The following is a 24,763-nucleotide window of genomic DNA, read 5'->3' as shown; positions in this document are numbered from 1 at the left end:
ACAGAAAACATAGATTAGTAATTAATCGACCTAAGCAAATTGAAATTACGGGAATACAATACAGTTTTAACAAAAAGAGTACTTCTTAAGAATTTCATTTTGCATAATCAAAATGCAATTTTAGAAATGTGCTTGAAATTTTATTTGTAATTTATAGTCTCTACATATGTATGTAGCTTTAGTTTTAAGCGCTAGTTTTAAATATGACAAAAGAAACTAATCCTCAAAACAATATGAAACGAAAAGAAATCTTTATATCGATTTTCTTTAAATAGATTTTACTTGAAGTAAAATAATAGTAAATAAATAGCAAATAATAGTAAAATAAATAGTAATCTGTAGTCTTTACAGCAATTTGCTTTCAACGAAATCTTTTCTCAAAATCTTTGCTCATGTTTAAGAGATTTTTATCAGGTTACATCTAATATTATCGCGAAAAAAATAATTGTTCCACTGGTGCAGAAGACGAAAGGGCGATGTTATTCTTTAGAAAACTGTTTCTTATTATCGGATAAACATTTAACATAGTCGGATCGATCCTTTGAATAAATCAGACTCAGAGCATTACATTAGCATGATTTCCAAAAACATTTCACAATAATTCTAAAATAAAATAACATGTTCTTTAAATTAATATTTCGAATATCGTTCTTCCGAAAGTAGCATAGAAACGATTATGAAATAAAATAATAATAAAATAACATGAAATAATGTTTCAAATATGCTCAAATCTGCCTGTTACGAGAAAGAAAAATTTCATTTTATTTATTCGGGGTAATTGATTGTAACGATTAATATGTATAAATGCTAACGATTTAAACAAATGCATTGTTTGTCGTCAAACGTTATATCGATTTCGTATATGGCGCGGTGAGCGTGACCCAACAGTGAAGGAAGTTTCGAAGGCGCGACTTTAATGCACCATTCATGTCATTCCGTATACCACCCGGTGATCAGCATTTTTAATGCTTTCGGACACTATACCGTACCATAAATTCATGCACGCGTTAATGAATTTTTCAGTAGAAAGCAGCATGAGTTGTGCGAAAATAGCGTAGGTATATCGCCTAAAAATCTTAAGCAATTCATTGAAATAATGATATCAATTTCAATTTGTTCGTATATCAATAAATTAATATTTACTGATATATTTTCATAATAAACTGAATCAATTGTTTCTGTAAAATGAATCGCTTTATTATTCGTAAGGTATTAATTTTATTTCAATTTTAGCTGGTAGATTCTTCGTGAAACCGTGTTACCGTTCGCAGCAGCACCGCGAGAAAAACGGTTAGCGAAACTGTGGGTTGAACACCCTGTATACAGAGTGTTCCACAATTATTTTAACAGTCGAAAATGAGGGGTAACTGAGGTCATTGGAAGTAACTTTTTCCTTTGCGAAAATGCAATCTGCGACTTTGTTTACGAGTTATTAACGAAAAACACTGACCAATGAGAGATGACGGCGCGAAGTTCGAGAGCCCGGAGCACGAGGCTTTGACAGAAGGTCGGGACGGCCTCGAGTCGCGTTCGAAGTATTGAACAAGTCACGAAGCGAAAACTATCCGGATTTTTTTTTACTACGTAACAGTGATATTTTTAAGAAAAACACTGTTCACCTTTACTTTACAACGTCTGAAGAATATTTACTAATTTTTCGGACCCGAAATAGTAAGTAATTTAACCGTGACGGCCGTTTTAATTTTCTAGTGTGCATGACACTTTGTGTGTAACATATGAAATTTTTTAAGCAAAGTTTACAGTGAGGATTAACAAAGTACGTACATGATCTTTTAATTTAAATAATTCCGTGTCCGAACACAGTTCAAGGATTGATTCGCAAAGCTAATTTAATAAATAATAATCGTGTTAAAGGACGTAAGGGATATGTTTGTTAGAAATATGAAGAATATTATCAATAACCTTAACATAACCTTGACATAACCTTGATATGACCTTGACATGACCTTGACATGACCTTGACATAACCTTGATATGACCTCGACATAACCTTGATATGACCTCGACATAACCTTGATATGACCTCGACATAACCTTGACATAACCTTGGCATATCAAGGTCATGTCAAAGTCATATCAAGGTTACGTAAATACACAGTTGAACGAATGATTCGCAAAGCTAATTTAATAAATAATAATCGTGTTAAGGGACGTAAGGGATATGTTTGTTAGAGAAATATGAAGAATATTATCAATAACCTTGACATAACCTTGGCATGACCTTGACATAACCTTGACATATCAAGGTCATGTCAGGGTCATATCAAGGTTACGTCAAGGTCATGTTAAGGTTATGTCAAGGTCATGCCAAGGTTATGTCAAGGTTATGTCAAGGTTATTGATAATATTCTTCATATTTCTCTAACAGACATATCCCTTACGTCCTTTAACACGATTATTATTTATTAAATTAGCTTTGCGAATCATTCGTTGAACTGTGTATTTACTTATTATATTTATTTATTTTTTTTACTTATTTAAATTAAAATATCATGTACGTACTTTGTTAATCTTCATTGTTCACCTTGCTTAAAAATTTCATATGTTACACACAAGGTGCCATGCACAGTAGAAAATTAAAATGGTCGTCGCGGTTAAATTACTTACTATTTCGGGTCCGAAAAATTAGTAAATATTCTTCAGACGTTCTAAAGTAAAGGTAAACAGCGGTTTTCTTACAAATATCACTGTTACGTAGTAAAAAAAATCCGGGAAGCCCATGCTGCGGGCTCTTGAACTTCGCGCCGTCATCTCTCATTGGTCAGTGTTTTTCGTTAATAACTCGTAAACAAAGTCGCAGATTGCATTTTCGCAAAGGAAAAAGTTACTCCAAATGACCTCAGCTACCACTCATTTTCGGCTGTTAAAATAATTGTGGAACACCCTGTATATCGCGACCATCGAAAAATCGACGTGCTCGGACTTTAAACACGACTGCGTTAAATTCGTTCAGATGTTCGGAAGTATTTACAATCGTTTAAGAGGACATGGAAACTCGCCCAATCCGGACCATTGGCGGTTTGCACGAGCAGCTTGCCAATAGCTGGGGCGATCTCTTAAACTCTAATTCAGTCACGGCCGGTCGCTGCAAAGTGGTCACTGCGGTGCCTACAAAGACGCGTTTTATCGAGCCGCCGACATCGTATCTAGAAAATAAGCAATTCCCATTTTATTCGTCGACATTCGGTCTGATCTATGAAAAAAATTCGGATGGCTTCTCTCTAGTTTCAAGGCTGAAAAATCGTGCGACGTTTTAGAAATTAAACGATTTCGCAATAAAGCATACGTTTCCGAATGGAATTACTATTATTCGAATTACACTTGGTACTGTTGACACATACATAATTATATAGTATAGATTTTTCAAGAAAATTGCTATTACTGAAATAAAAAATGTAGTAAATATATAATACAAATAATAAAAAAATTACATTCAGTAGGCTTGAAACGAGTATAAGTAGCGTACTTATTTGTTTAATTGAATTGGTATTGTTGAAATACATTCAGTAAACTTGAAGCATGCATAATTATACAGCATACATTTGTCGATAGAATTGCTATAATAACCGAAATAAATTTCAATTTCAATAATAATTGAAATATATTTCAATGGTAATAACACTGTCGTACTACATTTATCAATCTCTGGAAATGATAAACAAACTTTTCGATGTGCAAAAATATTGAGTGACCATAGAATTAACCGAATCATATATGTACATGATTGATAGTCCACGAAATTAGCCGAATAACATTTAACATAATAGAATCAAAAAGATAAGAGTGCAGTTAACGTCTGTATTACAATAAAATAAATATTTTTTAACACCATAAGCATTTTTAACACGGAAAAATTGAAATTTCCCAATATCGATTTAGTTTTAGTTCTGGGGGTGATAGAAGTAAAGTAAAGTATGAAGTAAATCGGATGATTGCTTTCCGAAACATCGCGGCAGCCAATTACAAAAATGTCGTTTCGATGCAAGTTTAGAGTTTCAGGTACAGATATGCGTGTACGAGTAACGCTCGACGCTGTTGAACTGACAATTTCTCAAACTCGTCTATAGTATTTTTGAATTATATTTTTAACCCACGTATCAAATCAACATTCGTCACTGCTTCCGGAAAAGTAGTATATACGCCAATCTAGGCATTGTTTATTTCATTTTTATTTATTCTTACTCTTTAGCTTTTGATTTTCAAAGAACGAAATTAAAATGTAGCTATTTATTTTTTTTCTAATTACATTGTCGCGTTGACGTTGCATCGATTTGACGCTAAGAGTCGAATAATTTATAAGGAACAATGAACGATTGTTATTCGAGTAAAATATTCGACTGAAAAGTATTCATTCCGATAATTATTTTAGATAAATATTTATTCGAAACAATCATAACAATGCTCAACTTTGATCGAAAATAACAGTTCGAGAAGTTGTTTCTTGTTATTCATATCGAATAAAATTAGCTATCTATTTTTTTTCTATTACATTGTCGCGTTGACGTTGCATCGATTTGACGCTAGGAGTCGAATAATTTATAACGAATAATGAACAATTGTCATTCGAGTAAAATATTCGACTGAAAAGTATTCATTCCGATAATTATTTTAGATAAATATTTATTCGAAACAATCATAACAATGCTCAACTTTGATCGAAAATAACAGTTCGAGAAGTTGTTTCTTGTTATTCATATCAAATAAAATTAGCTATCTATTTTTTTTCTATTACATTGTCGCGTTAACGTTACATCGATTTGACGCTAAGAGTCGAATAATTTATAACGAACAATGAACGATTGTTATTCGAGTAAAATATTCGACTGAAAAGTATTCATTCCGATAATTATTTTAGATAAATATTTATTCGAAACAATCGTAACAATGCTCAACTTTGATCGAAAATAACAGTTCGAGAATGAATTATTTCCAATAGTTGTTTCTTGTTATTCATATCAACTAAAATTAGCTCAGGTCTGATAAAGCAAACGAATTTTGTTATGCCGATTTGTTAAACGACGGGTTAACTATCTCATGAACGGGGGATGTCTTCGATCAGCAACGGGACGAACGCGTGACCGCAAAGTTTCTCGACGGGGCACCATGAAATATTAACGTTATGCCTCTCGGTTATCGGATCATCGAATCGTCGGTCTTCCCGAATTTGCTTTGCGACCGTCACGAGTTCGTAAATGCGCGAGGGAGCGCTCGTTCCCAGGCAATCAATACGATCCCCTGGGACGGTTGATTACCATCTCGTACATTTTCGAGAAAGTTTTGAGTCCCGTGACTATCTTACACGACGCTGCTGCCGGCTGCCGTTCCTGATGTCCATTTCGATCCGATCAATTTTAATGTCGCTCTAAACGCGCCGGAGTTTGCTCGCCGCCAAGTTCACCATCGGTTCGCATCTTGATCGAGTTTAACACTTTGGTTGCCGATGTTACACGCGTGTCACGACCATCATCCTCTATTTTGCGTGATAGAAGACCAATTCGTTTTATTAACGTCGACATCGGATCGCATCTGTAGACTTGACTCTCTGCAGTCGGAATTATTTTAGGCTGTTTTATCTTCTTCAGTATTGAGTTGGGTTAGTAGCTGGATTTATTTATGAACTGAAAACTTATTCATTTAAACGCATATAATATGGATGGAAATGTTTCACTACATAAAGAACAGAATACATTAACCCTAGAAAGATAACCATATGACAACGTACGTAAAAGATAACCATACGCTTCAGAGGCGCATGCTTTTCTAAGGCGTCAATTTTATACTAACAATGGATATTTATTTAAGTTAATCTAGTCATTTTAAAGGTTTGGCATTATTGTAAAAATAAAATGCATTTATATTATATTTTTTTATATTTTAAGTAATTTTAAACTTAAATCACTAGACCTCTATGAAAAATTAACAAAAATCAACAGTCTTCGCAGGCGCCTCTGCGACGTAGGTTATCTTTCTCGGGTTAAGTATCACATTACATATATAGGGCGAACTACTTAAAACTCTTTCATCGTAATACTTCTTATAAATTACATGCAACATAACAAATTGTTTCGAATGAAAGTTGTTTGATATAATGATGAGCATATACAACAATAATTAATGTCTTGCTACTTTCATGTTTTATTTATATACGAGGGTCGCCTAAGGGATTAAATTCGCAATGACTAAGTTATCCAACTGACATCATTTTTATAGTATCTTTCATTATTTAATTTTCGCATCTAGCTAAGGATTGATGAAGTGTCGCAATTATAAAGACTGTTAGCAAAAGCAATGATATTAAAATTGTTCATCGGTTTGGATCAGTCGGAAGTAGTTCTTGGATTTGCCTGCTTGTGTTTGTTCCAATGAAAAGCTTCTTTGCAAAGGGAATGAAAGAACTGTTAACAACGTGACAATTAATATTGTTTTGTGAGTGCATACACTGATATTTGGGAAGATATTTTCGTATTCATCGTTTGAAATTCTTCTCACGTGCCACTTTCGCGGAACAAACAAGTAGCACGTGTGAATCGACATTCAGTGAGACGCCTTTGGATCTCATTTCCAAGTGTAAGAAATAATCCGTTTATTCTCTGCTAAGATTATTGCATTCGTCCATTTGCGTTCTTTTAAAGGGCGTGGACGGCCGAGTGCTGCAGTCCGATGGTAGACTTCACTTCTGTCACAATATAAATGTAAATCAAGGATATGGGAATAATGGTATATAGTTTGATAGCAATATTTTATCAATTTATTAAATATGATGTTAGAATAAATATTGTAATATTAGTTGTATGCGTTAGTATACAATTTTCTACACTTGTTTGACACGATCATTTGACATGCACATTACAGTTTCAATCGCCATTTATTTCTCATTCATCATTCGAACACTCAATACATCGACTCTCACTTCTCTCACACGAATTGACCATTCAATTATATCATCTTAATATATAAATTACCCGATTATATGAAATAGGACTTATGTAAAACTGTTTTTTAAAAAATACCTGTTTTCACAGTTTTATAAATGAACGGAAATATAATTGAAGCATAAAAAAAGCATTTATATTTATTTCTCACCTTGTCAATTTATTTAATATTTATGAAATTACGGAAGCCTAATAAAATCAAATGTATATTGTATACAACGATAAAATGGACGTATAAATAATTAATATCTGCGATCAAAATTGATTTAATTGAAATTCATATAGAAATGATATAGAGTTTCAAAAAATTAAAATCGATATAAAAATAATATAAATATAAATTATATAATTAATAGATTTTTATATTAAATTTTATAATACAATACTAATAGTTTACTTATAATATAATATATATATTTATATATTATATTATATATTGTATTATTTATATATATAATATAATACTAATAATTTATTTATAATTACAATACTAATTATTTAGTATTTTTCTTTGCGATCTTGAAAAACGAAAAGAACTATACGATAAAATCGCTGTGATAATTTTTCTTTGTCTGGTCCAATAGTTAACACATCCATCCCTATAAATTAGAGTTATTCTTTTATTATGATAATACGGATTCTTTTATATAACTGGCATAGGAGGTGTACCAATGGCCGGATAAACCGACCATACGTACAATAAACGGGCACTAGGTCTGAAAGACCTTTGTACGGCCTTTCTTTTCTTTCTTCCACGCTTTCGAATCTCGCCTGTGTCCCTCATGTTGGTCTACAGCTGCAATCGCGTGATTAATGATTACTGTTAACGCGTTGCCTCTCTAGGGTGTTGGAAAGAAATCATGCTATAATGCTCTGGTCAAGTGATTCGCCTCTTTTGAGAAATCAGTTTTCGAGTACCAGAGTTTCCAAGAAATTGGTTGAACTGGTTTTTGATTACCAATATTTCCAAAAACCTGGTTGAATTGGTTTTCGAATATCAGTGTTTCCAAAAACCTGGTTGAACTGGTTTTCGAATTTGAAAAGGGATGAAATATAACTAAAGCAAGTATTTATACTTAAAATTTGTATAGCTTACTTAGTATATTTATACTATATTACTTAGTATATTTATACTATATTTATACTATATTTATACTATATTTATACTATACTTATATAGAACACAAAGATACAAAAAGTAAAATGTATTCTATACGAAAAGGAATACATAAGAAATGGGGAATATAATTAAAAATAAAAGATCAGTGAACAAATATTTCAACTTATTTAATACTTATGGAATTGCGAGAATATAACAGAATAAAATACACTGTATAGGAAGTAAAATAAGTAATATCCGTATAAAATATAAATTGTAAATTTTTATTTCATTCCGCGTTTCTAGTCAGAAGTATAAAGTAACATAATAACTTTCATTTTATACGAATGTTGGTTTTAGATGTGCGCTGCTCTTTTTATCCATTCAAAGGAAGACCAAAATCAACATTATTTATGGGATTGTCTAAGAAGCAGAGACTGAATGTGATTCGACGTCTGCATACAATAAAGTTTACATTTCGTTAAACAAGGAAATTGTTTCCAACATTTTAAATGAAACATTTCCGGTTTCTGAGCGATTAAAGGGAAGATGACTTTTGTAGACTCACTTAACAAAATTGAGATATTCACTAATCGGAAACATAACATTTAAGCTAACATTTGAACAGTCGAATACAATATATTGAGTCTCCGTCTTGGTAAATTTAACACTAGTTTCACAGGAGGAGTGGAAATATACCTTTTTAAATTTTAATTCAACGCTATCTTTCTCAAAGGGGTCAAAAGAAGACTTTTAAAATTATAATGCAACTATTTTCACCAAAGAAGTGAATAATACATCTCTTAAAATTCTAGATAAACTTATAAAATCTAAATTTAATACTTTTTTTTATCAAAAAGGTCAAAGAACACTTTTTAAAATCGTAATTTAACACTATTTTATAAGTTTAATCACTTCTCCTCAAATGATTTTTTATAATAATAAAGTAAAAATATGTATATACGAAAGGTAGTTAAAAATAGTGTCAATTAAAAATATTTACAGTAGTCTAATAATTAGATTACAGATGCTCCAAAAAAAATTTAAATTTCTGAACATTTATTCGGAGGCGTGGGGTTATCGAAAGAAAGTAAATCTATCGAATAATAGAATAAATATTCAACAATAACACTTTTTGCTTGCAATCAAATCGACGATAAGTTTTACCCCCTGAAAAGCATTCCCTAATAGGTACTTTTACCTTCGTCGAATTTAATAAAACACACGAATAGAAGAAAGCTATAGGAGGAAAACAATAGGAACAGTTTTGCTAAGGCTGGGACGGGTCACGGCTCGAGATTCTGTAAATACATTATCCAGATTTGCTATCCGTTTCAACCTCGAAAAATCTGTGGTGTACAAAGAGCTTTGCCACGTGTTAGGATCCCACGACGTGTCCCTCTTCTATTCTTCTACGTCTTTCCTTTCCAATTTCTCCTCTTCCGTGGCTCGGTTCTTCCTCTCTCGACTCCTTTTTCCCACAGTTCAGTCCGTAAACTCTCTTACGTATTTATCCACGGTCTTTTTGGCGTTCGGTCCCGTGTGTTTGCGTCGATATTATTTCATTTTCCGCTAGTCCGAGCCGCCCTCGTCGACGTTGTGGGGGAGAACTTCTCATTGGGTCACAAGGGGCGTGTAACCTTATTTGCTGGTGCATGGCTGAAGTCATCTACGTTATTCTGCCCGGATAGGACTTATTTCCACCGATGCCACCTATCTCCTATCTCCTGTCCACCGACACCGACTTAATCAGTCTCTTCATCAACAACGTTGTTTGGACAGTTCGCGCCATATGTGCGTTTGCTTTTAACCCTGCCACTCAATGGGGGTGGTAATTTCCTAACCGCGTTTCTTTCCTGCCAATTGCTTTCTCGCAGGCCTTGCTTAGAACATTATTTCGATCTCCTCTGTTGACGTTAATATAGGCACGGAAAACTTTCAATTACACCCCGCGTCAGAAAAGTATGTTAACATATTTTCAAAGAAAATAACGATTTTCAAATTGATCCGAAGGATTTGATTTTTCCTTTGGGAATGTTAGACCGAATAGTTTTCTGGAGGTTTGTTTAGATTGCAATCGGTTTGAATGATAACAAAATGAAACAATGATGTTTTCTCAACTTTTTTATCAGAGCCAATAATGAAAATTTAAAGAATGTGTTTTGTATATCTCGATGACTTGTATGCGATAAATTGTATGATTTGTATACGATAGCTTGTGTACGTATATAAATTTATGATTATATCGTAGTTCTCATTAAAAGTGCAATTCAAATAGCAAATTGTAACTACTTTTTATGCATGGCATACGATATATTGCCATTTCTCTATGACCAGTATATTGGTCACGTGCAAAAATCAGTTACAATTCGCTGCTTAAATTGCGCTTTTAGCGGGAACTAAAATACATATATCCGTAAATTTTGAGACGTTTTAAATATTTGGAGGCCAAGATATCTAATATTTATGAAATCACAGAGATGTAACGAAACAAAATATCCTCTATATAAAACAGTTACACAAGGAGTTAATATTTATAATCAAAATTTATTTAATTAAAATTAACATAGAATTAATGTAGAATTTATAGAATCGCAACAATAATACAAATTCAATATAAAAATATAAAAACGGTATAAATATAAATTACATAATTAATAGAAGTCATAGATAAAGACGAAATAATGCGAGCCCGCGAAAATGTTCATACAGAAGTAAAAGTAGTAGATAAGGTTCATCAATGCATCTTGGTAGTTTCTTCGTCCTTGTTGGTCATTGTCTCTTCCGTCGCGGCGCGGCGGTCGGACCGATATATTTTCCGAGCACTTCGGGCTCCCCGTGAACAGAACACGTCACCTCCTCGAGGACACCCGGGTCTTCCAGCGACATTTTCAGATATATCCTACCATCGGCCATATCCGTTCGGTCACGCTGAGTTCGCTGTACACCGTGTATATATATATATAATACATATATACATACACACATAGACACGCGCGTACGATCACATCTTTAAGCGCGTACGTATACCGGTCGCGCACGCGTTTGCGCGTGTCTATAAGCATAGGTATAGGCACCAGGCAGGAGTTTCGTTTCATCCTACTTGTTGGGCAGGGTCCTTCGAGTGGTCAGAGTAAAGGACTTCACCTTTTCTATCGGGTTCCCTCTCTCGCTCCATCCGTCTCTCGGGGAGCGAGAGGGGATTGTTTGCACTCTCCAACCTCCCTTACTCCACCCCCTTTCATCCTGCCGTTGCTCTCCCTCCTCTTTCTCTCTCTCTCTCTTTCTCTCTCCCTGGAGCCACTCTCCTTTCTCTGCTCGCTGGATCCTTAGCTCGATCGGCCCGTCCACGCCCCACGGGATCCCGCCACCCCGTCGACCGAACCTCAGATTGCTTTTATACCGTGGATTGATTGACAATATACTTACGTTAGTCGAGTGGACTGTACAGTTATGGAGACGGCTACATCTCCCCTCCTTCCTTCCTTATCATCGTCTTCCTCTACTTCTTCCACTTTTTTCAGCTTCCTTCCTCTTCGCTTCGTCTTCCTTCATCTTCCTTCCCTCCCTCTCCCTCTTCTTCCCTCTGCCTTTTTTCTTCTATCCTTTTTTCCGCCTCCTCCGTTGGCCCTTGCCACCGACTAATACGATCCTCTTTCCTGTATCGGTACATCGCTGCGGGATATTCTTTCCCTTCTTCGTGTCCTCTGCTTTCGCTTTTCAGTATCTTTCCTTCGAGCTCTTACTAAATGGACCATTTTCTGGTAATGTGTCTTGGTTTTCTGTAATTGCGTCCTGTGGATGTGGCCAACTGTTTTTAGCGAGCCGTTTCGCAACGTGTGTCCTACAGAGTAGGGTGGTAAGGTCAGTTATTACGGAATAGCCAATCATTGCGCCTTCAATTTATTTCCAAGCATAATTAACTTTATATTTATCGAATAAGGTATATCACATTTTTCTATTTAAACAGGACGGACGATTTATTTGTTGAAATTAAACGTTTAAAAGACGGAAGCTAGAAAGACAAAAGTAATGTATCGATATTCTTCAATTCGTCTAATGTTCCTATCGTTTTTAATTGCAGCAATGCATTTTTCTCATAAATGCACGAAAGCAACAGCATAGAAGTTATCGTAATATTTATTCATTGAAGAAATGCTGATATTAATTATAATATGAATCTCTGTTAATAATCTGCTATAATTCGAATTGATAATAAAAATTCATTATAATTAAATTTTGTATTAAAAATTCATTATAATTAAATCTTACTCCTACGTCAAATCAATTAATTTAAATTCCTATTTAAAATCTACTATAATCTAGATTTCTATTAAAAATCTACTAAAATTTAAATTTCCATTTAAATTTGTATAAATATCTACTACACACAATTTAAAATTTTTATCTAAATTTCTATAAAAATATACTATAATCTAAATTTATAGTAAAAATTCATTATAATTAAATTTTGTATTAAAAATTCATTATAATTAAATCTTACTCCTACGTCAAATCAATTAATTTAAATTCCTATTTAAAATCTACTATAATTTCAATTTCTATTAAAAATCTACTAAAATTTAAATTTCCATTTAAATTTGTATAAATATCTACTACAATTTAAAATTTTTATTTAAATTTCTATAAAAATATACTATAATCTAAATTTATAGTAAAAATTCATTATAATTAAATTTTGTATTAAAAATTCATTATAATTAAATCTTACTCCTACGTCAAATCAATTAATATAAATTCCTATTTAAAATCTACTATAATCTAGATTTCTATTAAAAATCTACTAAAATTTAAATTTCCATTTAAATTTGTATAAATATCTACTACACACAATTTAAAATTTTTATCTAAATTTCTATAAAAATGTACTATAATCTAAATTTATAGTAAAAATTCATTAGAATTAAATTTTATATTAAAAATTTATTATTAATTTAAACTTAACCGTAAAGTATTACGAACACATTTCAGAGATACTAAACAAAGAATATACGTATTACAAAGAACAATACTTACTTGAGATTCGACTGTTGCGTTCATTTGGAAGCGTGTTTCGCTTGTTGTTCCTCCGACTAAGCGAGGGTGGATAGAATCGCTTTGTCAGGCGGGATATTTTATTGTTTCGACGGGAATGAGGATTTTGTATGAATATAAATATCTATTAGATACCAAATCCAGTCGATAGGTTGGACCATCATGAATTGTACCCTCGAAGAAGGTAAATGAAAGACAAAGTATCCCCTGGCGAATCCATTCCGTGTGATCTGGAATACCCAGAGATCCCTATATTGCATCGTAAATCTTACCGGCTGGGGAACGATGAACTGCGAATTACAAATTTCGACCTGTACCTTTGACACGATTACATCGTCGTTTAATAACTTTCGAGGACGATTTCGATGAAGCACTGGTCTCGGTAACGTTCGATTTTAACGCTATTTTCATCCAGAGTTGGGCCAAATTTTATTCGAATGACTGATAAGAGATAAAGATCGACGAATAAAATTGTGTATTCGACGTTATCGAATAAATATTCAAACGAATAAGAATTTAACTTGATAACAATTCATTCGAATAAAAATTCATTGAAATAAAAAGTTATTTGTTATTTGAATAAGGATGTATTTGTACAGGAATTAATTTGGAAACTAATCGATTTGAATATAAATTTTATAATACAGTGTATTGACTACAGTTAATTAATTATTTTCTCCTATATTTCTTGTTATAGGATTATAGATTTTTTTAAATGTTACATTAGATAGCCTGTTACTTTTGGATATGCTTAAAAAATTGCGGAAGGAAGGTCAATTACTGGCATTATTATTCGAACCATTTATTTGAATAAAAAATAAAACATTATTAAAAGAAATAGATACAATAATTCGTTACGAATAGTGATTAATTATTATTCGAATAAAATATTTTCGAAATCTAATGAACCCAGACGTGGTAATAGATAAATTTACGCTAGCAGTAAATTGTATCAATAGCAAAGATCTAAATTTTGTGTATGAAAAATATTGCTTCCGTCGTACAACAATTTCTGTATTATTTTCCATTGTAAATTTTGCCGTGTTAATAATGAGATAGAGCTATTTGTTCAACTATGTTTCTATGGAACGTTATAATTTATAAAATAAATACAAAAATAATGTTCATACAAAAATACTAATTGAAAACGATCATATAAAAATTTGAAAACAATCCCATACGAAGAAAATCGATTTGGTGAATTCGCCGTTATCGTGTTGTGCCAATGCAAATTACATCTCCTTTTATTAACGTTTATAAACGCTAACAGTGACATAACATCATTTCGGTGCAACAATAATTCGACGTAACTCGATACGTTGAAAAATAATAAAATCAATACGGTACGGCTATTATCTCGTCGCTATCAACGTTCATTTCGAGCAGGAATAGCCAGTAACGAGCAAACACATTAATCTGTTACAAATTAATCGGCGCGGTGGATTTTCTCAAGAACGAAGCTTCGTTGAAAATTATAATACTTAACATTCATAATTTCGTGTCTGTGTATTCACAGATGACGATGTATTATCTTGCATAAAATCTACGGCAGAATTAAATTATCTCCCTATAGTTCAATGTAATTTTTAAAGCGCATACCGATTCTATACCGTTTTTTAATTTTATCTCATTTTTAGCTGCAACATTGCACAAACGTATCTTCATCTGTTGTTAATCCATGATAATTGCTTAGCAATTTCCAAATCTGACTTTACACGTCGGGTTGAATTATAAATAATAAATTCGTTGTTCATTTATATCTGAAGATTGATATCGATTGATATCGATCACTATCCTGCCGATCTTTGGTATATACATATTTTTGCCAAATTAATTGTATGGTTATTGTAGTAGAGATTGAAAAGTCATTTGAAGAAAAGTGATTAATTTGAAAAATAATTTTAAATAGAAATGAAAAAAAATTTGATATCTGCGATAAAACTAGCGTTAGATTTAAATTTTGAAATGTGTCTTTTGACCCTCCTGGTAAAAACAATGTTATATTTAAACGTTAAAAGGTGTTTTTTTTTAGTTCTATGGTAACAATAGTGCTAAATTAAATCATAACTTGACTTTCCATTTCTTTCTTATAAAATGGTGTTAAATTAAAATTGAGAAAGAAGTCTTTTTGGCTTTTGCAATAAAAATAGTGTTGCATTTAAATGTTCAAAGTTGTCTATTGACTACTTTGATAGAGGTAATGTTTAGTTAAAGTTTTTAAAGTTGTCTGTTGTCATCATTGTTGAAAACAGTGTCAGTTTAAAATTACGAAAAGTGTCATTCGACTGTTTCGGTAAAAATTGTGTTACATCAAAATTATAAAAGTTGTCGATTGATTACTTCAGTAGATATAGCGTTAAATTAAAATTAGGGAAGGTGTAAATGGTGTTGTATTAAAATTTCGAAAGGTGTCTCTTGACTCCATTGGCGAAAATAGTGTCAAATGAAAATTTAAAACGTGTGTCCCGAAGACTAGCCTCAAACCCATATACAAAACTCGGGCTACAGTGGTTTAAAATGGTATTCTCATCGGTAAAACTCGACGAGATATTGCACGGGGGAGACCGGAAGTTCTAAAAATCTTGCTTAAAGTCCGAAAGTATCCTTCGCGAATCAAGAGAAGGACAGCACTATTCAATGAATTCAGAATGCGTTTGGAGAGTCTCCAGTCCCCTCTTTACCTTTTCCATTCTCGGGAAAGACCTATGAATCGTCGTCGGATGGTTGTGGTTCCCCGAGCGTGGGATACTTTAGAGGCTATGTCTTCGGAATACGTAACTCGGGATTTTGAACGTGCATTCCTTCTCATCCTTCTTTCCTCTGCACTCTATCCTCCCCTCCCACTCTTTCGGCATCTTTATGCTTCTCCATCGCTTTTTTCGGCACTTGCGTTAAAATCAGGTTTCCCCGTTGTCAAAACGTTCAAATTTCTCTTCGACTCCAAGAGGCCGCGTATATGCGATCAACAATGAGAGCAAACCGAAGACATAAAGGGTCGTAAAAAGAAAAGCAAACGCGCCTTCTTGTATTCTTGTATTTGTTATGGATCGATTGAAAATAACGTTATAATCCTAATAATTACGTCATTAATTTTATAACATTAACATAATCTTGTTATCGTATAAATATATTAATAAGAAATTAGAAGGTATTATTTATTAGTGTATGGTATATTTGCAATAAATTATTTTGGATGCAACTAGGTTTTCTTATATGACACCGACGTTGAGAGGTTAATCGATAAAGCGTTGCAATCTAATCGAGGATTATGTTTCCTCGAATATCGTGGCGAAGACTAATATCGAATGTACGTTCAACACGAAAGATTGTTTATTATAGTGATAAAATTGGATTTATTTAAACTTCATATGATTTCTATGATAATATATGATCGAATAAAGAAATATATATATATATAAAAGTTTCTCATAGAAACATTTTTATAATATCAGAAACTGTAAAGGAAAAGATCAGGAACCATTTTAATTAGTTTGGCAGTAGTTCTATTGTTAGACGAATTCACTTATTTATAGAATGCGTAAAGAAACAGCATTTTTTCCAATAGCCTTGTATTTGTTCGAATTAATTCGTAATTAATTGCATTTTTTCGATTTAATATGTGATTAATTGCATTTTTGCCATGTAATATTTTATATAATATATATAATTATATTAATATATATTTTATATATATTATATAATTATATTAATATATATTTTATATATATTATATATTAATATTATATATAATATATATTTTATATAATATACATTGCACGAAGGAGTTTAGAAAGTCTTAAATACTCTATTTACATCTTTTAATTATTTTTTATGTAAACCATCTTAAGCACCTCAAGAATGACAACTGATGTCACAGCTTGAAAGAATCGAATTTCGTTTACATAAATCAATAACACTTGTATCTTGAAATCGAGTTCCAAAACTTTCAATACGATATTCGAAGTATTAACCGAGTTACAATCGATTTTACCGCTGCGCGTCACATAGATATGTTAAAGCGAGTAAGGCATTGATTATGATTTTATTCTATTTCATTGATATACATAGATCGCTATTTTCCGCTTTTAATATGCGCGCACAAATAATTCCTTCGGCGATCTCGTTCACGATTTTTGATCGAATTCTTTGCGTCGGGGGCGCTATTTGCACATTTAGATTGTTCCCGTAAAATATGAAATATTATATACGAATATTCCGGCGGAACTTCCCAATCAAATAGTATCCGTTGTTTTTGTCTCGTGCTGGCACGGCCGGTTAATATTGCATAATAAAAATAATGCGTAACGTCGACTTGCATAAATTGGAGTGCAATAATTGCAGTTGTATCCAAATTGAAGCTGAAACTGCTGTAAATTCTGCTTTCATTGATTGAGTATTATGAGTAGATTTCGGACCTGATGCTTTGTGACAAAATTTTGTAAATAAAATACGAAACATCGAAGACGTCAGGAAAATTTTAGAATGCCACTGCAACATTTTCAATTTCATAAAATTATTAAAAAAAAGACACAAATGTTTATCTAAGTTTTGTTTCTTGAATGCTGAGGATATCTATTTTGCATGGAGATTTGCAACATAATTGGAACATTTCAAATAGTCACTGGTTTCAGACACAAAGGACGTTGATAAAAAGACGGTGCATTCCATTGAAGTAAGAATAGCAAAGATATATTTATTAGAAATTTAAATTTGAGAATGTGCCATATAACGGAATAGAAATATTAATGTTGCTATAAAATCGCAATTAGTTTTCATTTAACACTAGGTTTATGGAACCCGTCAAAGTGATGGGTCATTACTAATTTTAATTTACGATTACTCAGATTGTAGAGATACATTTATGAGTTAATTATTCAGTATATGTGTTACTTGCGGTAAATATTACAATAACGTTACTTTCATAAACTAATATGAAAGTCTGTTTTTAGTGCTTCGTAAATCTAGCGTTAATTACCACTGAATCTAATCCCCAACGTATGAGTGGATTAGAATAAGTATAAGTCAGATTTTCGAAAATTTTGACTCATGTCTTAAAATGTAATCTACACATATCCAAATGTGAAAAAGTCACGTGAAATAAATGATGAATTTACTGCAAATTAACATAGCGCTAAAACATTTTAAAAATAAATGTATTCAGTAAAAAATACATCTCGATTATAATCGACTCATATTTATGTACATGTAACAATACCGTATTTTCTAACTAAGTATCGATAATCAGACGCCCGAGTAAATATATAAATAAATAATGTACACAAATTAATAATTAATAAATACGTTTCACAGCGTAATTTTTCAGATCCGTATGCAAACTGTTCGTGCATATTCGTCATTTTTGTCTTCACGTATTCAATGGTTTGTTTGAGTTACGTGACGTTCGTCCCATTTTCAGATTACAGGTACTTTTAAATTGTCCCGTCGCGTGTTTCCATCCTTTCCGATTTTGTTTGGTCGACACCGCGCGGCACACCGTACACAGCGCGCATTAAATAGTATTCTTTCACGCGGGCAAGGAGTTGCAAAGGATGGATTTATTACGCGGAGTTGCCTAAACTATCTTCGGTCTGATCAAAGCTCGTCCCGATCTACTGGATGTTGGCGCAACGCATACACCGCGCCGAAAACGGAATAGACCGGACGCCTAAACTACATTTTACGACTGACAGCATCGTAAAACGTAATGCAGAAACGCTTTTGAACTGTTCCATGGCGAACATGAATTCGCACTGTGTAAGATTTGGGTCGTATCATGCGTTCCGGACGGAGTCGTTCACTAAGAAGCTACCTCGTTGCACTTTATGCATCGATTGCGATCGTATTCTCACGGACGACTGCATGTTTTTTTTTATTATTATCGGCTAACACATTGATTATTGTTCGCTATAGAGTGGCGCGCATAATTATTACACCGTGGATCTCTATCCACAATAAAAGTTGTCAAAAAGAAACACAAATTAGATGAAAATGTCTCTTCACTTTTAATAATTGTATTAAGTGGGAAATAGTGTAACAGTAGCCATAAATTTTTCTAATGTCTTTACAGCTTTATATTTGACCTGTCGTATTTGTATGTTTCTACTTTGAGTCTATAATTATGCACAATAGTCAATAGTGTAGCGAACAATAGTCAACGTTATATCATATTTGTGTATTTCTATATTAAAAATAATAGGAAATCGAAATATACAAACATATTTCTATATTAGGAATAATAGAACGTAGTAATATACAAACATTGCATATTTCTATATTAGAAATAATCGAAAATAGAAATATATAAATATAATTTTTTTTTGGTTTTTCTTTAAATATCAGTAAAAATGTAAAAGTTACTTTTACAAGCCCCCTTTAATTGAGACGCACTGTATATTTTAAAACAACTCAAGAAAATATCATATTTGTACATTTCCATGTGTATCAGAAACAACAGAAAATAGAAAAATATGCTGCAAAAGAAAATATCTCAGCTGAAGGAAGTGGTCTACAGTGCTGTGAATAGTTGTAAACTTAATTTTTACATTTGTACTGATTTTTAAACGTAAACCAAAAAAGCTGTATTTATATGTTTCTATTTTCTAGTATGATATTTTGTTAAGTTTTTATTTAAGTATAGATTAGAAAACATAGTTATACTAACAAGTATTTATTCGTTTTTCGCTTCACGTTTGAAAACTTCAAAATATCAATTACTGTTGCAATATAACTAGATAATATTACTAGAATATCGATATTTATAGCGATTGGTTATTATATTTGATAGTGCAGTAGAGTTTGTTAACAAAATATTCATTGAATAATGATTTTTGTAAGAACATGAAAATGTTGTTACTATGCCAAGTTCACTGAATAATTATGAGAGTAACGTTTGGGAGGCTTTCTCTGTTGCTCGTCTTTCCGACGTCGAGCTCTGCCCAGGATTAATAACATCTGCGTAAAATGGATGCGTTTAATATTCATACGGAACGTCAAATATAATTATGCAACAGTCGCGCTGTAACTCGCTTATGTTTAATATATAAAATTAGTTGCTGCAGAATTAAATTCGTCATAAAGTTTTCATTACACCGCGCCGAAGGCGTAGCGATAGTCTGTCGAATGTAATAAACATGTTCGTCCCAATATTCCTCTATATTATTTGCTAAGAATAAATTACAATAATAATTAACGGACGGGTTAATAAAGATCTCTGGACAAAAGGCAATGTTGGAAATAGGGATTTTTTTGATAATTACTGGGTTTGAAAAATTTTATCATACATTTTTATATTAATATATGAAAGTGTAACTTAATATGTAAGTAATAAATATAGATTTTCCAAACTAAAAATTAAACTTGTCTGGAATAGATCTTAAAAAATTTTTACATAGGTAAATTGTATAAAATTGTAAAAGATGCATTTAGAATCCAATAGAAAATAATTAATGATAGAAATTTAAGCGTTACAAAAAAAAATCATTAGGAACAAACTTTTGTTTCTGGGTACAACTATTTCGATTAATGGATACAAATATTTGCTAATACTATTTTTCTCGACTTTGTTACATATGCTTCATTCAAAGTAGTAATTTATTTCGGTATTAAATGAAATACTAGTTGAAATACTTCATCGATTTTACAAATATGTAATACGTATTTAAAATACGAACCTGAAATACTTCATTGAAATAAATATTCTCTTTATTGTGCGTTCGTTAATTAAGAGAAATATAAGAAGAAGCTTGTTTTTCAAAACAATATGTGTTTGTACTTTTTCAATAGGTTTATTTGCTCTCACAAATATTAATCGTAAGAAATGGAATTTCAAATAATTAATAGAAATGTAAAAGAATTACAATTAAATACCAAATATAAATACATAATAATAATTTTCTTTATTACACATAAGTAACTATTTTCAATACATACACTTATCACTATGACGTCGAATTAACACTAAACCTACCGCGGTCAAAGTGACCGCTTTCTTATTTTGCAATTCTGCAAAGTTCCGAGACTCTTTCGTGGAAAACGCTTGAATAAGTTATATTATTGGAGCAAGTTTTATAATAAAAACTTTACAAATTCCAAATAAATTCGGTCTTCTTATTTTTGTGAAGCAGTACATGCCAGTTAGTATTACTGCTTGGTAGGTATAGTGTTAATCTTGATTAATATTACTTCATATAAACAGAGTATTTCGTTAACTATTTCCAATACTTTTTCAAATATTTTTACTCAGGTCTGTATATAACTTTGGAAAGTATGTACCCAGTTTTTCGGCAACCAAGAAAATTTCTGTCATTACGCATCCTCGTCTGTTGTATTTAATAGGAAATTTGTAGCTTCTTCTGGCGTGCTTGAAAGTTAAATGAAAGAAAGTTTCGCCGTATACTTTAGGAAATTAGTCACCTTGCTTATCGAGGGGATACACAATACCCATTTTTCCCCCCCTCGAGCACCCTCCGGCCACCCTCTGGCCACCCTACGGCCACCCTTTTCACTCTTACGAGATGGGTGTTGCAGTCTGAACTCCACCCTGATCCGCAAATATTGGCAACCCCGTAACAGCTACTCGTAAAAATCACTTGATTACAACCCCTCCCTTATCACCTTAAGGGTTCCCATAAGATGAGGCTGAAAGTAAAAAAAAAGTCATCTTACGGCTTTTTTATGTTCATTGAGTAAAACGCGGAATTTGGCCCGGCCGAAGTTTGCGCGGCTATTGTTCTCCTCTTCTCCCCCCTCCGATTTTTTTTCAAGTTTAACACTGTACACCGTCGTTCCGTACTTTTCTTACAGTATAACCTGCCTGGCTTCCGTAAATAATAAATGCGTGGCCTTGGATAGGCGGACGAGCAATTCCGTGAATATTTGAATTTTTATCGACGTCTGAGAAATTTAACACTAAAACTACTAGCCAGTCCAAATAACTGGTGTCTGATTGTTTCTTTCGGCATTCCTGATATTATAAAACATTGTAATGATAAAACTTTTGATAAGACTTCTAATCAAAGCAAACATTATGATCAGACTGCAGATTTTATGCATGTATGGGAAAATGGAGTAATTGTAATTTAAAATAGTAGAAAGAGTGAAAGAATTTAATAATGACAATGTATTATGTTTGATCTGTTTCAATGATGAAAAAAAGAAAGAACTGGCTATTTAGTTTTTATTTCTTGCAATTGACGCAGACACAATGTTTATTTTTCATAAAAATCCGTGGTCTGATTATAATAGAAATCGTATGAAGTTCAAGTGAATTATAATAGATTTTTAATAGGAGCTTAAATTTAGTAGATCTTTAATAGAAATCTAAATTGTAATTAATTTTAAGTAGGGATGAAATTGATTATGGTAGACTTTTTATATAAAATTTAATTATAATGGATTTTTATAGAAATTATAAAACAATATACAGCAGTCGCGCTTAGGGCTCGGCAGTTCTAGTGTTAATTCTATTTATTTAGTTTTCACTCGATAGTTGCGTCGTTGTTCGTCTCTAGAATTGTTTGTACTGTTTATGTATAATTGAATTATCATTTGTAGGATTACGTGCTATTTTTAAATAACAAATACGACACCGACAACCATGTCGTGTCGAAAACTCATTTTCTCATGTAAATGTGGGAAAAAGCAATCTGTTCCCCAATACGTTTCGAATTCTTATAATTACGTTGCAGGGTGGTTTCTCTGTGAAAGGCTCTGTGTACTCTTTGTATCGTTTTCAACCTAAAACGAACTGAAGATTAATTATTACACTGACCTATTATGTCTTCCTAATTTGATTATGATCCATAAAAAGGCAGGAATGCTCAAAAAGTAATTGGCGTCATATAGCTTGACTCTTCAATTTTAATTTGATCACATAAACTACTTTAATTGTACATAATTTTTTAGGTGTTTGACGCGGCAGTCGAAGTGTCGAATACTTAATTAATTTCGAAATGGTGTTAACAAATAACCTGAAAATTTTCTGAAAACTTTTTTTCTAAAATTCTGTCTTCTTCAAAAATTTCGGAGAGTGGGTGACAAAAATGGGGGGGCAATGAGGCGATGGTGTTGCTGTTAGCAGTTCGGGGGGGACGGTTACGGAGGGAAATCTTTGCGACTTTATTCATCAAACGGGGCGGCACGAAATACCGTAACAAGTAATTAAGTTAGAAGGAGATTAAGAGATAAACTGTTTCCGCGTTTTATTTACCATAAAGCGGAGGTGGATTAATTCCTACCGCGATGAGAGGAAGTTTCACGATTTTTTCGAGGCTCGGAATCGGAAAGTTTCGCCGGTTTAAAGAAGAAAGAAAAAAAAATACGAAGATGTTTCATTACACCGTAAATGCGCCGAACAACCGGCCATCTTTAACGACTTGCAAACGTTCTAACAAATTGGAACAAATGGGAAGCCCGCAAGACCCATTATAAGTTTAAATTGCTATTTTAATACAAATTAGAACATTCGTTGGCGAACGTGAATATCGGGTTGTTCTATAGAAATTACCAAATTTTTATCTAGCTCTGTGCTAATTATTCGTAAACGCGTTATATAGGTCAGGGGTGCAAGCAATGAATTATAGTTGAGCATTCTTGTATGTAACGATTCCTATTCGAACACTCTAATAGAGTAGCATTGTAGTTTTTAGCAGTCACTTGTTGCGTAAAATATTATTTTAAATTATAAAAGCAGTTTACAATACTTAAATTATGCCGATTGAACATGATTCAATTTACTTGAATAAAATTGTAACACGTTTTGGCTCTATTTTGTGACAAGAAAATCTTCGTTGTAATTGACTATAATTGAAGAATTTTTCTATCTATTGCTAATATAGAGAATAATAAGAAATGTTTAATTAAAATCGATTCAACCCAAACAACGAATAAAATTGACTAAAAGTGTTCGAAATCGGACTATACTAATTATAAACAGTGAAAATATGTAAACAATTAAAAAACGCCGTTGCGTTATTTTCAATGTAATAATACAAGCAAGAGAAAGATAGAAATGTCTATGCTGCTTCTGGATCTTGCAATTAATGCAAACAGTTATTGTTTTGCATAAAAATCTGCAGTCTAGTCATAGTAACTATGTTACGTTAATAAAACCATTTATTCTGCAAGAATGGTAATGAAAAACGTCCAGATTAAAAGAGAATTGCAAAAGATCCTGGAGATGCTTTTAAAACCAGTGAATTATTTACGGAGCTAATGAATTTTCAGGCATACTAATTACTAGACCAGGTATGTCTATGCAAAATGGGAATTTTCTTCATCAATTATAAGATTCAGAAGCTAAATAAAATACCACTTCATTCATTAATACCAGATTGAATTTACTCAACTTACTTCTATTCGAATATCTGCTCGATTAAAACGGTTTATCAGAAAATTTCTCAACGAACAATCTTTACAATTACATCCAATGTAAATGAAAAAAAATCTGAACGTTGCTTCCTAGCTATTCCTATCATTAAACATATAAATACGAAACATATGAATACGTTTGCAATAATACACCAATGTTATTGAATTCCTTGAAATAAATTTTTACTGTTTTATTTCAAACCGCAATTTATTTTTGCAATAAACGCATAAAATCCGCAGTTTACTAATGACAGTCGGTGTGATGCGTTAGACACGATATTTCAATGGG

The 24,763-nt window shown here is 32.4% G+C and overlaps 1 protein-coding gene across 4 annotated transcripts in view; it reads left to right on the top strand.

Annotated features, from left to right (window-relative positions):
- LOC117219113 (membralin) overlaps nucleotides 1-24,763 on the top strand; it is a 158,790-nt gene that overhangs the window by 106,904 nt on the left and 27,123 nt on the right. The gene's annotated exons all lie outside the window — the stretch shown is intronic.

Source organism: Megalopta genalis, chromosome 12 (assembly GCF_051020955.1).
Source record: "Megalopta genalis isolate 19385.01 chromosome 12, iyMegGena1_principal, whole genome shotgun sequence".
In the NCBI taxonomy this organism is placed as follows: domain Eukaryota; kingdom Metazoa; phylum Arthropoda; class Insecta; order Hymenoptera; family Halictidae; genus Megalopta; species Megalopta genalis.
Note: the sequence above shows the minus strand (reverse complement) of the source record. Positions and strands in the feature narration are given on the sequence as shown.